This window comes from Carcharodon carcharias, chromosome 1 (assembly GCF_017639515.1).
Source record: "Carcharodon carcharias isolate sCarCar2 chromosome 1, sCarCar2.pri, whole genome shotgun sequence".
Taxonomy (NCBI): domain Eukaryota; kingdom Metazoa; phylum Chordata; class Chondrichthyes; order Lamniformes; family Lamnidae; genus Carcharodon; species Carcharodon carcharias.
Genome location: NC_054467.1, coordinates 15,794,908 through 15,812,885, shown reverse-complemented (window position 1 = coordinate 15,812,885; position 17,978 = coordinate 15,794,908).

The following is a 17,978-nucleotide window of genomic DNA, read 5'->3' as shown; positions in this document are numbered from 1 at the left end:
TAGGGGGATGGGACTTGCAGTGAGTTAAGACACGGGCAGCAGAGTTCTGGGCGATCTCAAGTTTACAGGATGTGGGAGACCAGCCAGGCATGCATTGGAGTAGTCAAGTGTAACAAAGATATGAATGAGGGTTTCAGCACAGATGAGCTGCAGGGGCAAAGTTGGGGCACGTTACGGAGGTGGAAATTGGCGATCTTGGTGATGGCACAAATATGAGTGTCCACAAGAGCCTCTCTTCTGCAGTCTGGCCTGTCTGGCCCCCACCCCCTCCCTGTACGTCATTCCATTCTAAATGCTGACATCACATTGTAATGTTGACTTCCTCGTTATGCAATGAGCAAGGTCATCAACCCTCCAGGGTTGTCCTGGAATCTCCAGGAATGGTAGACCAATTTCCAGGCTGGAAGCAACCTGAGCGAAACATCATGGCCAGGATTTTTCCTATGGCGGGCGGGCTGGCTGGGCGGGAGTGGACGGGAGTGGGTGGGGGCAGGCGCGGAGCCAATTAAGGCCCGCCCAGCATAATACGCCTGTGTGGGCGGGGCAGGGAGGGAGAGTCTGGGCCAGCATCTTGCGTGCACGCATTGGTGTACTATTCTTCACCTTCCTTCAGCACTTTCATTTATTTGTCATAAAAAATATTCAACATGAGATAATACATCCTGATGGAAACAGAGGACAAGTCAACTTGATGGCTGCAAAAACGGTCTTCAAACAAGACATTCCGTTCAATTATGTGTTAGAAAACTCATTGCCTTTACTCCTGTTCTCCACGAAACTGAATGATGGATGGGCCTGGGTCTAAAGTTCATGATACTCTGAGAGTCAAGCGCTCTGTCACTGGAGATAAGGGCTTCCCAATTTGGTGTATGGCAGAGATCTGTAGAAACTTAAGGCATTGAAGGAGGACATTAGACCCATTTCTTTGCACGCTCTGTGCAAGGGTATCCAATTAGTCCCGTTCCCCCGGTTCCTTTCCCAAAGCCCTGTAATTTTATTTTTCCTTTCCAAATGTATATTCTACACTCTTCCACAAGTTACTACTGAATCTATTTCTACCATACTTTCATACTAATTATAACTCACTGTATTTAAAATATTCTGCTCATCTCCTGTTTCCTTTTGCCAATTATCTTAGATTGTGTGAGACATTAAGCCAAGGCCCTGTCTGCTCCCTCAATTGAATTGTAAAAGATCCCACAGCAGCGTTCAAAGTGCCGGGGGATTCTCCTAACCAATATTTATCCATCAACCAACATCACTGCACAAATTCAAAAGCAAAATACTGTGGATGCTGGGAAACTGAAATAAAGATAGAAAATGCTGGAAATACTCAGCAGGCCTGGCCTCTGTGCAGAGAGAAACAGGGTTAACGTTTCAGACCTCTGCCTTTCACATTGTCTGGCCATTGCCCCATTGCTGATTGTGGGAGATTGCCTGCTGCATTTCCAACATTATAACAGCAACTTCGACATTGGCTGTAATGCATTTTATGATGTTCCGTGATTACAAAGGGCGTCCTAGCGGCCCGAATTTTTCGCTTGCCGGCCACGCGGGATCGGTGGGCCCGGGAGTGGATGGGAAACAAGCCCCCTAACCGCGCTCGGCCACGGACCGCGATTTCACACTGGCCGGGCCAATTAACGGCCAGCTACCGTGACACACGCGCTGAGGAAGGCTCAGCACTGCCGGCAGGGTGGGTGGGGGGGGTGGTGGGGGGTGGGGTGTGGCGGGAAGAGGCGGGTGCCAACGTCACCGAGGGTGCTGGCGAGGGCCTCCACTGAGCTCCCTGAAAGCGGGCAGCTGCCTCAGGGAGCTGCAGGACCTCCACAGAATAAACGAAACAGTAAAAAAAAGCACGATGCAAAATAACCCCACCCAGCACAGTCGAGCACCTCATTAAAAAATAAACATGCCCCAGATTTTGTTTTTATTTTATTTGCCCCGGGGAGATTTCGTCCCGCCCTGGATCGAGGTTTGAGCAAAAATGTAAAGGCCACCTGGCCGATTGGCCCGTCCGTCAGCCATGAAAGTGGACAGGCCACGGAAAAAATTCGCTTTCAATTGCCTCCTTAACGGGCTTAATTGCCCCCTTAGTCGTCGGTGGCTGCACTTCTGACTGCCACCAAGCGGGATATCGCGTGTGTGCACAATGACATCGGGACGCTCGCCCAACGTCAGCTCGCGCTATTTCACAGCCGGATGGGTCAGACACCCGCCCGTCGGGCGTAAAATTCTGGCCATAACTTTCATAAAGAGAATCGAAAATGGCGGCAGAGGCTCACGGCAAATAAATTTTTAAACGACGAGCCGTACCCTCTCACTCCACCCAAATAAAAGCGGTCCCCACGGTGACAGACATGTTGAAGCAGGAGGAGAGCCCCAGCATGAAAGGAGGATGTATCGGGGACATCCAAGACCCTGGGAGGACCAATCAGGACACAGCACTACCCTAACTAGGAGTAACGGGCCTACCTCAACCTCTCCAAAGCAATGTGTGAGGTGGGGTTAACTCACCAGTGAAGCCGTATGGATGAGTTGACCAACTCTGGGGCGGGCAGGCTCGAAGAGAGATGGCAGGGGTGGTCGCTAAGCCAACCACTTCCTGCAATCGGCTCCGCACCGCCCTTTTACATGGGCGGGCCCAGTAAGGTCGGACGGGCAGCGTAAAATTGAACTTAATTACTTCGTTAATGGCCTTAATGGGCCTTTTAAATATCGGCGGGCGCGCAGCTGACTCCGGCACACGTCCGCCGAACGAAACATGGCGGGGCAACGCGATGACATCGGGACACACGCCCAACGTCATCGTGTGTCATTGTACGCGCCGGCATGTCGGGCCCACCTCTGCACGCCAACTGAAAGATCCTGGCCCTCGAATGAATCCTTCATTCAATGAGCAGCATCAACATGAAGCTGTCAGTAGCAGCAACAGTTTTCTTTGCCACAGGCTCCTCCCAAACCCTGAAATTGACCAATGAGCTTGTGGCTCACCGTTGGAGTGACGATGGCCGGAATTTTCCAGCCCCTTATTGCCAGCGGGATCTTCCGGTCCCGCCGATGGGAATGGAGATTCCAACGCCTCATAGGCTCTGCCACGGGGAGAGCCGCCACAGGGGGAGCTGGAAAATTCCGGCCTACGTCACCAGCGCTCTGTTTGGGAATACCACCGAATGCATTCAACAAAGCAACGTCGTGTAGCACAGGGAGTTTTTGAAAGTTGTGGCTTCCCCAAAGTAGAGGGTACTATTTACAGCACATACATAGCCAACCAAACCCCTGTGTCAAATCCAGCGGTATTTGTCAACAGGAAGGTACACATCCAAATGATATTTGAGCATTGACCAAGACGCCTAGAAATGCCTCAAAGAGTTGTGCATGCGAGCGCACAAGTAGGAGTGCCCACAGCATTCATGCCTTCAAAAAATTTTGCCTACCTCAGTTTTTTCAGGTGAAGACTAGCTGGATGGTTGACTCCACCAAGATAATGGACCACTTTTACCCTCAGCATATGATGGTGCACATCGGGACCATGTCAAGCAGACAGTGATGTTGTTTGGACAAGGCTGACTGTAGTCTACAAAACACCCTGAAGAGGGTTAGCAAGCAGCTAATGATATGCTTTTTTTAATGAGATGTATTTTATTTTACATTACAGGACAGCATTGAAGCTAAGCCAACTCTAACATAAGGCGAATAAACAGAGCCAGAGTGTTCTTTGATAGGGATTTGGGGTGTTTCTCTGTTGTGAACTGTGGACAGTAGGAATCAGGTTGAGATTGCCATAAACACATTTCACATATTAGTAGGCAGGTTTTTATCCCATCAGGTCAGAAGTGCAAATACAATGTGTCCATCTTCACCTCTTCTCACAGTTGTCAGTTACCAGTTTATCCCAAGACACAGGTTTATGAAATGCTGTGCGATTTTTAAACCATTCCTTTGTCACAGAGGAGACGGCAGCTTTTTATGAATAGCACGTTACAAGTTGCAACTATGCACAACGGCTAGAAAGAGTGCCTGCCAATCGGTATAATTAGAAAAAGAAATAAAACAAGGAGCTCTCAAAAGCTGTTAATACCCTTTGTATATGCGACAAATTAATGACCAGAAAGACAGTAATGTAGCCCCCGTGATACATATTAAAAATGAAATGTAAATGACTTCACAGATGGTGAACAACAACAGCAACAATTACATGATACTGTCTACACAAAGATATCAGTACGTTTTGCACAAAGCAAATACTGTGAATCCCCCGTCATTTATGATGGGTAATATTTCCTCTATAATCATATCAATAAATAAAAAACCAATCTTAGGGAGTTGAGGCCAAGGGAATGATCTTAACCAAATTGGACAATGGGGCACGGATGGTATCAGATTGTCTACCTGTTTTATACTTGAATAAGAGAGTAAAATTCGGGATGGTGCAAGTCTGGCAAGTTGTAAATAAGGCATGTTGTAAATCAGTAATGGTATAAATCGGGCACGGTGTCAACCAGGCATAGTGTAAATCAGGCACATTATAAATCGGGCATGGTGTAAATCAAGCATGGTGTAAATCGGGGACTGTGTAAATCGGGCATGGTGTAAATCAGCCACGGTGTTAATCAGGCACCCTGTAAATCGAGCACGGTGTAAATCAGGCACGGTGTAAATTGTGCACGGTGTAAATCAGGCACCCTTAATTGGGCATGGTGTTATTCAGGCATGGTGTAAATTGGGCACAATGTAACTCAGGCACCCTGTAAATCGAGCACGGTGTTAATCAGGCACGTTGTAAATTGGGCACAGTGTAACTCAGGCACCCTGTAAATCGAGTACGGTGTAAATCAGGCACGTTGTAAATTGGGCACAGTGTAACTCAGGCACCCTGTAAATCGAGCACGGTGTAAATCAGGCACGGTGTAAATTGGGCACAGTGTAACTCAAGCACCCTGTAAATCGAGCACAGTGTTAATCAGGCACGTTGTAAATTGGGCACAGTAACTCAGGCACCCTGTAAATCGAGCACGGTGTAAATCAGGCACGTTGTAAATTGGGCACAGTGTAACTCAGGCACCCTGTAAATCGAGCACGGTGTAAATCAGGCACGTTGTAAATTGGGCACAGTGTAACTCAGGCACCCTGTAAATCGAGCACAGTGTTAATCAGGCATGGTGTAAATTGGGCACAGTGTAACTCAGGCACCCTGTAAATCGAGCACAGTGTTAATCAGACACCCTGTAAATTTGCCAAGGTGTTATTCAGGCACGGTATAAATCAGGCAGAGTGTAAATCAGACACATGTAAATCGGGCAAGGTGTAAATCAGGCACAGTGTAAATCAGTAATGGTGTAAATCAGGCATATTGTAAATCTGGCAAGGTATAAATCAGGCACATTGTAAATCAGGCACGGTTTCACTCAGGCAAGATTTGAATCAGGCACAGTGTAAATCGGGCACGGTGTCAATTAGGCATGGTGTAAATCGGGCACGGTGTAAATCGGACACGGTGTAAATCAAGCCTGGTGTAAATCAGGCACGGATGAAATCAGGCACAGTGTAAACTAGGCACAGTGTAAATCAGGCAAGGCATGAATCAGGCACATTGTAAATGGGAAATAGTATCAATTAGGCACAGTGTAAATAAGGCTCAGTGTCAATCGGGCACGGTGTAAATCAAGCACGGTGTAAATCGGGCACGGTGTAAATCAGGCACAATGTAAATGGGGACTGGTGTCAGTTAGGCACAGTGTCAGTCAGGCACAGTGTAAATCAGGCACAGTGTAAATAAGGCATGGTGTAAATAAGGGCTGGTATAAATCCAGCACAGTGTTAATCAGGCATGGTGTAAATCAGGCACGGTGTAAATGGGGCACAGTGTTAATCAAGCACACTGTAAATCGGGCAAGGTGTTATTCAGGCACAGTGCAAATTAGGCACAGTGGAAATCAGCCACAGTGTTAATCAGGTACCGTGTAAACCAGGCACAGTGCAAATCGGGCATGTGTAAACTGGGAACAGTGTACAACAGGCATGGTGTAAATCAGGCACAGATTAAATGAGGCACAGTGTAAACCAGGTACAGTATAAATCAGGCACGGTGTAAATCAGGCACAGTGTAAATGGAGAACGGTATCAATTAGGCACGGTGTAAATCAGGCATGGTGTAAATTTGGCATGGTGTAAATCGGGCACTGTGTAAATCGGACACTATGTAAACCGGGCACGGTGTAAATCAGGCATGGTGTAAATCAGTCACGGTGTTAATCAGGAATCCTGTAAATAAGGCACGGTGTTATTCAGGCATGGTGTAAATCAGGCACAGTGTAAATCTGGCACGGTGTAAATCGGGCATGGTGTAAATCGGGCACGGTGTTATTCAGGCACTGTGTTAATCAAGCACAGTGTAAATTGCGCATGGTGTAAATCAGGCATGGTGTAAATCGGGCACCCTTAATCGGGCACAGTGTTATTCAGGCACGGTGTAAATCAGGCACCCTGTAAATTGGGCACAGTGGTATTCAGGCATGCTGTAAATCAGGCACACTGTAACTCAGGCAAAGTGTAAATCGGGCACGGTGTAACTTAGGCATGGTGTGAATCGGGCACAATGTAAATGGGGACTGGTGTCAATTAAGCACAGTGTAAGTCAGGCACAGTGTAAATCAGGCACAGTGTAAATATGGCACGGTGTAAATCAGGCCTGGTGTAAATCCAGCACAGTGTAAATCAGGCATGGTGTAAATCAGGCACGGTGTAAATGTGGCACAGTGTTAATCAAGCACACTATAAATCAGGCAAGGTGTTATTTAGGCACAGTGCAAATTAGGCACAGTGGAAATCAGCCACAGTGTTAATCAGGTACCGTGTAAACCAGGCAAAGTACAAATCGGGCATGTGTAAACTAGGAACAGTGTGAAACAGGCATGCTGTAAATCAGGCACAGATTAAATGAGGCACAATGTAAACCAGGTACAGTATAAATTTGGCACGCTGTAAATCGGGCACTATGTAATCGGACACTATGTAAATCGGGCACTGTGTAAATCGGGCATGGTGTAAATCAGCTACAGTGTAAATTAGGCACGGTGTTATTCAGGCACTGTGTTAATCAGGCACAGTGTAAATTGTGCATGGTGTAAATCAGGCATGGTGTAAATTGGGCACCCATAATCAGGCACGGTGTTAATCCAGCACGGTGTTAATCAGGCATGGTGTAAATCGGACACCCTGTAAATCCAGCATGGTATTATTCAGGCACAGTGTAAATCTGGCACGGTGTAAATCGGACATGGTGTAAATCGAACACTATGTAAATCGGGCACTGTGTAAATCGGGCACGGTGTAAATCTGGTAAAGATTAAATGAGGCACAGTGTAAACCAGGTACAGTATAAATCAGGCATTGTTTAAATGAGGCACAGTGTAAATAGAGAACGGTATCAATTAGGCACGGTGTAACTCAGGCATGGTGTAAATCAGGCATGGTGTAAATCAGGCATGGTGTAAATCGGGCATGGTGTAAATCAGCTACGGTGTAAATCGGGCATGGTGTAAATCAGGCGTGGTGTAAATCAGGCACGGTGTAAATCGGGCACTGTGTAAATCGGGTGTGGTGTAAATCAGCTACGGTGTAAATCAGGCACAGTGTTATTTAGGCACTGTGTTAATCAGGCACGGTGTAAATCGGGCACTGTGTAAATCGGGTGTGGTGTAAATCAGCTACGGTGTAAATCAGGCATGGTGTAAATCAGGTGTGGTGTAAATCAGGCATGGTGTAACTCGGACACTGTGTAAATCGGGTGTGGTGTAAATCGGGCATGGTGTAAATCAGGCGTGGTGTAAATCGGACACTGTGTAAATCGGGTGTGGTATAAATCAGCTACGGTGTAAATCGGGCACGGTGTTATTCAGGCACTGTGTTAATCAGGCACAGTGTAAATCAGGCATGGTGTAAATCAGGCACAGTGTAACTCAGGCATGCTGTAAATCAGGCACAGTGTAACTCAAGCATGGTGTAAATCAGGCACAGTGTAACTCAGGCATGGTGTAAATCAGGCACAGTGTAACTCAGGCATGCTGTAAATCAGGCACAATGTAAATGGGGACTGGTGTCAATTAAGCACAGTGTAGGTCAGGCACAGTGTAAATCAGGCACAGTGTAAAAAAGGCACGGTGTAAATTAGGCACGGTGTAAATCCAGCACAGTGTAAATCAGGCATGGTGTAAATCAGGCACGGTGTAAATGGGGCACAGTGTTAATCAAGCACACTGTAAATTGGGCAAGGTGTTATTCAGGCACAGTGCAAATTAGGCACAGTGGAAATCAGCCATAGTGTTAATCAGGTACCATGTAAACCAGGCACAGTGCAAATTGGGCATGTGTAAACTGGGAACAGTGTAAAACAGGCACGCTGTAAATCAGGCACAGATTAAATGAGGCACAGTGTAAACCAGGTACAGTATAAATCAGGCATGGTGTAAATCAGGCACAGTGTAAATGGAGAACAGTATCAATTGGGCACGGTGTAAATCAGGCATGGTGTAAATTTGGCATGGTGTAAATCGAGCACTATGTAAATCGGACACTGTGTAAATCGGGCATGGTGTAAAACAGCTACGGTGTAAATCAGACACGGTGTTATTCAGGCACTGTGTTAATCAGGCACAGTGTAAATTGTGCATGGTGTAAATCAGGCATAGTGTAAGTCGGGCACCCTTAATCGGGCACGGTGTTATTTAGGCACGGTGTAAATCAGGCACGGTGTAAATCAGACACCCTGTAAATCCGGCATGGTATTATTCAGGCACAGTGTAAATCAGGCACCCTGGAAATCAGGCACAGTGTAAATCAGGCATGGTGTAAATCAGGTACAGTGTAATCAGGCAAATTATAAATCGGGCATGGTGTAACTCAGGCATGGTGTAAATCGGGCGCAGTGTAAATCGGGCATGGTGTAAATTAGGCACGGTGCAAATCACTAACAGTGTAACTCAGGCATAATGTAAATCGGCCATGGTGTAACTCAGGCATGGTGTAAATCGGGCAAAGTGTAAAGCAGTAACAGTGTAAATCAGTAATGGTGTAAATCAGGCACAGTGTAAGTCATGCATGATGTAAATCGGACACGGTGTAAATCCGGCACAGGGTAAATCCAGTACAGTGTAAATCTGGCACGGTGTAAACCGAGCACGATGTAATTCAGGCACTGTGTAAGCCAGGCACAGTGTAAATCAGGCAAGGTGTGAATCAGGTACAGTATTAAATGGGGCACAGTGTTAATCAAGCAGTCATGAGGACTCGAAATGTCAACTCTTTTCTTCTCCGCCGATGCTGCCAGACCTGCTGAGTTTTTCCAGGTAATTCTGTTTTTGTTTTGGATTACCAGAATCCGCAGTTTTTTTGTTTTTAACCCTGTAAATCGGGTAAGGTGTTATTCAGGCACAGTGCAAATTAGGCACAGTGGAAATCAGCCACAGTGTTAATCAGGCACAGTGTAAACCAGGCGCAGTGTAAATCGGGCACGGTGTAAATCGGGCATGGTGGAAATCGGGCACAATGTAAATCGGGCATGGTTTAAATCAGTCACAGTGTTAATCAGGCACGGTGTAAATTGGGCACGGTGTAAATCAGCTACGGTGTAAATCGGACACGGTGTAGATCAGACACGGTGTAAATCAGGCACAATGCAAACCAGGCACATTGTAAATCAGGCACAGTGTAAATCAGGCACAGTGTAAACCAGGCACAGTGTAAACCAGGCACATTGTAAATCAAGCACAGTAAAAATCAGGCACAGTGTAAACCAGGCACATTGTAAATAGGGCATGGTGTGAATCAGGCAGGGTGTAATTCAGGGACTGTATAAATATGGCATGGTATAAATCAGGCACGATGTAAATGGGGCACAGTGTTAATCAAGCACCCTGTAAACCGGGCAAAGTGTTATTCAGGGACTGTGTTAATCAGTCACAGTGTAAATTGTGCATGGTATAAATCAGGCATTGTGTAAATCGGGCACCCTGTAAATCCGACATGGTGTTATTCAGGCACAGTGTAAATCAGGCACCCTGTAAATTGGGCACAATGTTATTCAGGCATGGTGTAAATCAGGCACAGTGTAAATCAGTAACGGTGTGAGTCAGGCATGCTGTAAATCGGGCACAATGTAAATTGGGCGGAGTGTAAATCAGTAATGGTGTAAATCAGGCAGAGTGTAAATCAGGCAGTGTGTAAATCAGTAAAGGTGTAAATCAGGCACAGTGTAAATCAGGCATAGTGTAAATCGGGCATTGTGTAAATCAGGCACAATGTAAATTGGGCGGAGTGTAAATCAGTAATGGTGTAAATCAGGCAGAGTGTAAATCAGGCAGTGTGTAAATCAGTAAAGGTGTAAATCAGGCACAGTGTAAATCAGGCATGGTGTCAATCAGTAATGGTGTAAATCGGGCACAGATTAAATCCGGCACAGTGTAAATCGGGCACAGTGTAAATCGGACACAGTGTAAATCCGGCACAGTGTAAATCCAGCACAGTGTAAATCTGGCATGATGTAAATCGGACACAGTGTAAATCGAGCACGATGTAACTCAGGCACAGTGTAAGCCAGGCATAGTGTAATTCAGGCAAAGTGTAAATCAAGCAAAGTGTAAATCAGGCAAATTGTAAATTGAACATGGTGTAACTCAGGCACGGTGTAACTCAGGCATGGTGTAAATCAGGCACAGTGTAAATGGAGAACGATGTCAATTAGGCACGGTGTAAATCAGACATTGTGTAAATCAGGCAGGGTGTAAATCGGGCACAGTGTAAATCAGGCACAATGTCAACCAGGCACAGTGTAAATCAGGCACATTGTAAATCGGGCATGGTGTAAATCGGGAATGGTGTACTTCGGGGACTGTAAATCGAACGTGGTGTAAATCAGCCACGGTGTTAATCAGGCACCCTATAAATCGGGCATGGTGTTATTCAGGCACGGTGTAAATCAGGCACATTGTAAATCGGGCATGGTGTAATTCGGCGACTGTGTAAATGGAGCGTGGTGTAAATCAGCCACGGTGTTAATCAAGCACCCTGTAAATCGGGCTCGGCGTTATTCAGGCACAGTGCAAATTAGGCACAGTGGAAATGAACCACAGTGTTAATCAGGCACAGTGTAAACTAGGCACAGTGCAAATTGGGCATTGTATGAACTGGAACAGTGTAAAACAGGCACAGTGTAAATCAGGCACGGTGTAAATCGGGCACGGTGTAAATCAGGCACGGTGTAAATCGGGCACGGTGTGAATTCAGGCACAATGTAACTGGGGAATGGTGTCAATTAGACACAGTGTAAATCAGGCACAGTGTAAAACAGGCACAGTGTAAATCAGGCACAGTGTAAATCAGGCACAGTGTAAATCAGGCATGGTGTAAATCAGGCCTGGTGTAAATCCAGCACAGTGTAAATCAGGCATGGTGTAAATCAGGCACGGTGTAAATGGGGCACAGTGTTAATTAAGCACCCTGTAAATCGGGTAAAGTGTTATTCAGGCACAATGTAAATTAGGCACAGTGGAAATCAGCCACAGTGTTAATCAGGCACAGTGTAAACCAGGCAAAGTGCAAATCGGGCATATGTAAACCGGGACCAGTGTACAACAGGCACGGTGTAAATCAGGCACAGATTAACTGAGGCACAGTGTAAACCAGGTACAGTATAAATCAGGCACAGTGTAAATGGAGAATGGTATCAATTAGGCACGGTGTAAATCAGGCATGGTGTAAATTTGGCATGGTGTAAATCAGGCACTGTGTAAATCGGGCATGGTGTAAATATGGCATGGTGTTATTCAGGCATGGTGTAAATCTGGCACAGTGTAAATCAGGCACGGTGTAAATCAGGCACAGTGTAAATCAGGCACAGTGTAAATCAGGCACGGTGTAAATCAGGCACATTGTAAATCAGGCACAGTGTAAATCAGGCACTTTGTAAATCTGGCATGGTGTAAATCATGCACAGATTAAATGAGGCACACTGTAAACCAGGTACTGTATAAATCAGGCATGGTGTAAATGAGGTACAGTGTAAATAGAGAATGGTATCAATTAGGCGCGATGTAAATCAGGCACGGTGTAAATCGGGCACTATGTAAATCGGGCATGGTGTAAATCAGCCACGGTGTAAATTGGGCACGGTGTTATTCAGGCACGGTGTTAATCAGGCACAGTGTAAATTGTGCATGGTGTAAATCAGGCACAGTGTAAATTGGGCACCTATAATTGGGCACAGTGTTATTCAGGCACAGTGTTAATCTGGCACGGTGTAAATCGGACACCCTGTAAATTCGGCATGGTATTATTCAGGCACAGTGTAAATCAGGCACCCTGTAAATTGGGCACAGTGTTATTCAGGCATGCTGTAAATCAGGCACAGTGTAAATCAGGCAAAGCGTAAATCAGGCACAGTGTAAATCGGGCACGGTGTAACTCAGGCGCAGTGTAAATCAGGCATGGTGTAAATCAGTAACAGTGTAACTCAGGCACAATGTTAATCAGGCATGGTGTAAATCGGACAATCTGTAAACCCGGCATGGTATTATTCAGGCACGGTGTAAATCAGTAACAGTGTAACTCGGGCACAATGTAAATCTGCCATGGTATAACTCAGGCATGGTGTAAATCGGGCAAAGTGTAAATCAGTAACAGTGTAAATCAGGCACGGTGTAAATCATGCACGATGTAAATTGGGCACAGTGTAAATCGGGCACGGTGTAAATTATGCACGGTGTAAATCGGGCACGTTGTAAATCGAGCACGATGTAATTCAGGCACGGTGTAAGCCAGGCACAGTGTAAATCAGGCAAGTTGTGAATCAGGCAAAGTATAAATGGGGCACAGTGTTAATCAAGCACCCTGTAAATTGAGCAAGGTGTTATTCAGGCACAGTGCAAATTAGGCACAGTAGAAATCAGCCACAGTGTTAATCAGGCACAGTGTAAACCAGGCACAATGCAAGTTAGGCATGGTGTGAGCCAGGCACAATGTAAAACAGGCACGGTGTAAACCAGGCACAGTGTAAATGGAGAACAGTGTAAACCAGGCACAGTGTAAACCAGGCACAGTGTAAATCAGGCACAGTGTAAATCAGGCACAGTGTAAATGGAGAACGGTGTCAATTAGGCACAGTGTAAATCAGACATGGTGTAAATCGGGCATGGTAGAAATCGGGCACGATGTAAATTGGGCATGGTTTAAATCAGTCACAGTGTTAATCAGGCATGGTGTAAATTGGGCACAGTGTATATCAGCCATGGTGAAAATCGGGCACGGTGTAGATCAGACACAGTGTGAATCAGGCACAGTGCAAACCAGGCACATTGTAAATCAGGCACAGTGTAAATCAGGCACAGTGTAAACCAGGCACATTGTAAATCAGGCACAGTGTAAATCAGGCACAGTGTAAATCAGGCACATTGTAAATCGGGCATGGTGTGAATCAGGCACAGTGTAAACCAGGCACAGTGCAAACCAGGCACATTGTAAATCAGGCACAGTGTAAATCAGGCACAGTGTAAATCAGGCACAGTGTAAATCAGGCACAGTGTAAACCAGGCACATTGTAAATCAGGCACAGTGTAAATCAGGCACATTGTAAATCGGGCATGGTGTGAATCAAGCACAGTGTAAGTCAGGCACAGTGTAAATCAGGCATGGCTTAAATCAGGCACAGTGTAAGTCAGGCACAGTGTAAATCAGGCACTGTGTTATTCAGAATTACCTGGAAAAACTCAGCAGGTCTGGCAGCATCGGCAGAGAAGAAAAGAGTTGACGTTTCGAGTCCTCATGACCCTTCAACAGAACTAGGTGAATCTAAGGAGAGTGGTGAAATATAAGCTGGTTTATGGTGGTGGTGGGGGGTGGGGCGTGGGTGGTGGGGGGGGGGGTTGGTGGTGGGTAGTGTGGTTGTAAGGACAAGCAAGCAGTGATAGGAGCAGATCATCAAAAGATGTCACAGACAAAAGAACACAGAGTTGTTGTAGTTGGTGATATTATCTAAACGAATGTGCTAATTAAGAATGGATGGTAGGGACTCAAGGTATAGCTGTAGTGGGGGTGGGGGGGCATAAAAGATTTTAAAATAATGGAAATAGGTGGGAAAAGAAAAATCTATATAAATTATTGGAAAAAACAAAAGGAAGGGGGAAGAAACAGAAAGGGGGTGGAGATGGAGGAGAGAGTTCAAGATCTAAAGTTGTTGAATTCAATATTCAGTCTGGAAGACTGTAAAGTGCCTAGTCGGAAGATGAGGTGCTGTTCCTTCAGTTTGCATTGGGCTTCACTGGAACAGTGCAGCAAGCCAAGGACAGACATGTGGGCATGAGAGCAGGGTGGAGTGTTAAAATGGCAAGCGACACGGTCATTGACAGGGCCCTCAACTGTGTCCGGCCCATCTCCCACGCATCCGCCCTCACGCCTTCTCCTCTCTCCCAGAAACATGATAGGGTCCCCCTTGTCCTCACTTATCACCCCACCAGCCTCCGCATTCAAAGTATCATCCTCTGCCATTTCCGCCAACACCAGCATGATGCCACCACCAAACACATCTTCCCTTCACCCCCCCGTCGGCATTCCATAGGGATCGTTCCCTCTGGGACACCCTGGTCCACTCCTCCATCACCCCCTACTCCTCAACCCCCACCTATGGCACCTCCCCATGCCCACGCAAAAGATGTAACGCCTGCCCCTTCACTTCCTCTCTCCTCACCGTCCAAGGGCCCAAACACTCCTTTCAAGTGAAGCAGCATTTCACTTGCATTTCCCCCAACTTAGTCTACTGCATTCGTTGCTCCCAAGGCGGTCTCCGCTACATTGGAGAGACCAAACGTAAACTGGGCGACCGCATTGCAGAACACCTGCGGTCTCTCCGCGAGAATGACCCAAACCTCCCTGTCACTTGCCATTTTAACACACCACCCTGCTCTCTTGCCCACATGTCTGTCCTTGGCTTGCTGCATTGTTCCAGTGAAGCCCAACGCAAACTGGAGGAACAACACCTCATCTTCCGACTAGGTACTTTACAGCCTTCCGGACTGAATATTGAATTCAACAACTTTAGGTCTTGAACTCCCTCCTCCATCCCCACCCCCTTTCTGTTTCTTCCCCCTTCCTTTTGTTTTTTCCAATAATTTATATAGATTTTTCTTTTCCCACCTATTTCCATTATTTTTAAATCTTTTGTGCCCCCCACCCCCACTAGAGCTGTACCTTGAGTGCCCTACCATCCATTCTTAATTAGCACGTTCGTTTAGATAATATCACCAACTTCAACACCTCTATGTTCTTTTGTTCTTTTGTCTGTGTCATCTTTTGATGATCTGCTCCTATCACTGCTTGCTTGTCCTTACAACCACACTACCCAGCCCCCCCCGACTTCTCTCCCCACCGGCACCCCCCCCACCCCACCTCCCCCAACTTAAACCAGCTTATATTTCACCCTTCTCCTTGGATTCACCTAGTTCTGTTGAAGGGTCATGAGGACTTGAAACGTCAACTCTTTTTTTCTCCGCTGATGCTGCCAGACCTGCTGAGTTTTTCCAGGTAATTCTGTTTTTGTTTTGGATTTCCGGCATCCGCAGTTTTTTGTTTTTATCACTGTGTTATTCAGGCATGGTGTAAATCTGGCACAATGTATAGTGGACATGGTGTAAATCAGGCACAGTATAAATCAGGCACATTGTAAATCGGGCATGGTGTAAATCGGGCATGGTGTAAATCGGGCATGGTGTAAATCGGGCATGGTGTAATTCGAGGACTGTGTAAATCGAGCGTGGTGTTAATCAGGCACCCTATAAATCAGGCACGGTGTTAATCAGGTCTGGTGTAAATCAGGCACAGTGTGTAACTCAGGCATGGTGTAAATCAGCCACAGTGTTAATCAGGCACGGTGTAAATCAGGCACGGTGTAAATCAGCCACAGTGTAAATCAAGCACAGTGTAAATCAGGCACGGTGTAAATCAGGCAAGGTGTAAATCAGCCACAGTGTAAATCAGGCACGGTGAAAATCAGGCACGGTATAAATCAGGCACAGTGTAAATTGGGAACAGTGTCAGTTAGACACAGTGTAAATCAGGCATGGTGTTAGTCAGGCACAGAGTAAATCGGTCACAGTGTAAATTGGACACGATGTAAATCCGGCACAGTGTAAATCCAGCACAGTGTAAATCTGGCATGGTGTAAATCGGACACGGAGTAAATCGGGCACAGTGTAAATCGGGCACAGTGTAAATCGGGCACATTGTAAATCGGGCACAATGTAACTCAGGCATGCTGTAAACCAGGCACACTGTAAAATAGGCACGGTGTAAATCAGTCATGGTGTAAATCAGGCACAGTGTAAATCAGGCACAGTGTATATCAGGCACAGTGTAACTCAGGCATGTTGTAAATCAGGTAAAGTGTAAATCAGGCAAAGTGTAACTCAGGCACAGTGTAAATCTGGCATAGTGTAAATCGGGCATGGTGTAAATCGGGTATGGTGTAAATCAGGCAAAGTGTAAATCAGGCACAGTGAAAAGCAGGCGCAGTGTAAGTGGAGAACAGTGTCAATCAGGCATGGTGTAAATCAGCCACGGTGTTAATCAGGAACCCTGTAAATCGGGCACAGTGTTATTCAGGCACGGTGTTATTCAGGCATGGTGTAAATCAGGCACGGTGTTATTCAGGCACGGTGTTATTCAGGCATGGTGTAAATCAGGCACGGTGTTATTCAGGCATGGTGTAAATCAGGCACGGTGTTAATCAGGCATGGTGTAAATCAGGCACGGTGTAAATCAGGCAGGATGTAAATCAAGCACGGTGTAAATCGGGCACAGTGTAAATCAGACACAGTGTCAACCAGGCATAGTGTAAATCAGGCACCTTGTAAATCAGGCATGGTATAATTCGGGGACTATGTAAATCAGGCGTGGTATAAATCAGCCACGGTGTTAATCAGGCACCCTGTAAATTGGGCACGGTGTTATTCAGGTACAGTGTAAATTGCGCATGGTGTAAATCAGGCATGGTGTAAATCAGGCACCCTTAATCGGGCACGGTGTTATTCAGGCACGGTGTAAATCAGGCACGGTGTAAATCGGACACGCTGTGAATCGGGCATGGTGTTATTCAGGCACAGTGTAAATCAGGCACCCTGTAAATTGGGCACAGTGTTATTCAGGCATGCTGTAAATCAGGCACAGTGTAATTCAGGCATGGTGTAAATCAGGCACAGTGTAACTCAGGCACAGTGTAAATCGGGCACAGTGTAAATCAGGCACAGTGTAACTCAGGCACAGTGTAAATCGGGTACAGTGTAAATCAGGCACAGTGTAACTCCGGCACAGTGTAAATCGGGCACTGTGTAAATCAGGCACGGTGTAACTCAGGCACAGTGTAAATCAGGCACAGTGTAACTCAGGCACAGTGTAAATCGGGCACAGTGTAAATCAGGCACAGTGTAACTCCGGCACAGTGTAAATCGGGCACTGTGTAAATCGGGCACGGTGTAACTCAGGCACAGTGTAAATCGGGCACGGTGTAAATCAGGCACAGTGTAACTCAGGCACAGTGTAAATCGGGCACAGTGTAAATCAGGCACAGTTTAACTCAGGCACAGTGTAAATCGGGCACTGTGTAAATCGGGCACGGTGTAAATCAGGCACAGTGTAAATCGGGCACAGTGTAACTCAGGCACAGTGTAAATCGGGCACTGTGTAAATTGGGCATGGTGTAAATCAGGCACGGTGTAAATCAGTAATGGTATAACTCAGGCACAGTGTAAATCAGGGACGGTGTAACTCAGACATGGTGTAAATTGGGCACGGTGTAAATCAGGCTCGGTGTAAATCTGGCACGGTGTAAATTGGGCATGGTGTAAATCAGTAAAAGTGTAAATTAGGCACTGTGTAAATCAGGCATGGTGTAAATCAGGCACGGTGTAAATCAGGCACGGTGTAAATCAGGCACG